This window comes from Galeopterus variegatus, unplaced genomic scaffold, assembly GCF_000696425.1.
Source record: "Galeopterus variegatus unplaced genomic scaffold, G_variegatus-3.0.2 Scaffold346, whole genome shotgun sequence".
Classification (NCBI taxonomy): Eukaryota; Metazoa; Chordata; class Mammalia; order Dermoptera; family Cynocephalidae; genus Galeopterus; species Galeopterus variegatus.
The window spans coordinates 6,020-7,437 of record NW_007726457.1 but is presented as its reverse complement, the minus strand read 5'-3'; the positions used below and the strand labels follow the sequence as shown (position 1 = coordinate 7,437).

The 1,418-nt window shown below is 42.7% G+C and overlaps 1 pseudogene; it reads left to right on the top strand.

Annotated features, from left to right (window-relative positions):
* Nucleotides 1-1,418, top strand: part of LOC103586505 — a 14,341-nt pseudogene that overhangs the window by 10,244 nt on the left and 2,679 nt on the right.

The following is a 1,418-nucleotide window of genomic DNA, read 5'->3' as shown; positions in this document are numbered from 1 at the left end:
AGCGAGGGGCGGGCGCAGCACCGAGGGTTGCGATCCCGTTGCCGGTCCGGTCCGGTACAGGCGCGACACTGAAGGTTGCGGTCTGTTGCCGGACACGAAAAAAGATAAAAAGGAAAAAAAAAAAAAAAGAAAGTGTCTTATCAACCACTTCTGAAGATGAGCCAGGCATAGTGAAATTTTTAAAACTGAATTATCAGTACTTCACTGATGGAAAGGGTGTTGTTGGAGGCCTCATGATTGCGACTCCTAATAACATCAGGTTTGACCCTCATAAGTTTAATCCCCTGTTTACTGAAAATGGGTGTGAGGAGTACACCTCATCTGCCCCATGGAAGATGTTGTTACCATTGCCCTCCACAATGACATTTCCCACATGAAGATCAAAGATGCCTTGCCTCTGGATCTTTGTCCTCTGTACAGGCCTGGAGAATAGGAAGATCTGGCTTCAGTGAAGGATATCAACCCGTTCAGTAAATTCAAACCCATCAATAAGGAAAAATGTCAGCAGAATGGAGAGAACCATTACTTCAGATTCCAAATCAACAGGCTCTTTGGAGAAGTCAACAAAATACACATACACAAAGCCCTCAGGCAGCTCTGTGTCAGAAAAATTTAAAATACTGGAATCCTCTAGGGAGACAACCAGTGAATCTCTCACAGTGACTAAACTCAGCAAGGAACCTTCTGACACTCACTCTGCATTTCAATCTATAGCCAAAGAAAACTTCCCTTTATGGGAAGATGATGACTTTGTGACTTGGAAGAATTTTTTTCTCAAACTGATAGTGGAATGGACAAAACAGACACCTCAAAGGAGTGCCTTTCTTTTGACGCAGAGGAGCAAATGAAGGCTGAGTCACAAATAACCAATTCTGCTATAGAAATGCAGGTGCAGTCAGCCCTGAACTTTTCGGGAACAGAGAGTGATGCTGAACTGAAGGGGGCCCTAGATTAAAAATCTGTGAGAAGCAAGTTATAATGCCAGAAGTGGACAAGCAATATTGGTTCCCCAGAGAGCCAGGTGGAAAACAAATTGAACATACATGAATATTTAGATAAACTTACTGAATACTACCTAAATAAGAATAAAGAAGGGTCACGGTTACCTGAAAATGTACAGAAGGCAGAATTGATAGCAAAAATACAGAATTGATGCGAATAGACATCACCCTTAGTAGCTCTCACCCCCAGGCAGGTGATCCCTGAACTGAAGGCAATAAAGAGACAGACAAAACCTGGGTAAAAGAGAGAGAGCCCCTTACACTGAAACTAGACTCTTCTTCAGAAGGAAATAAAACTAAAGAGTTTCTAGATTCCTCTTTGGTTTTTGTTTGTTTGTTTGTTTTGTTTTGTTTTGTTTGTCCTTTTTGAGACTGGCTGCACCGCGCTCAGCCAGTGAGCACACCGGCCATCCCTAT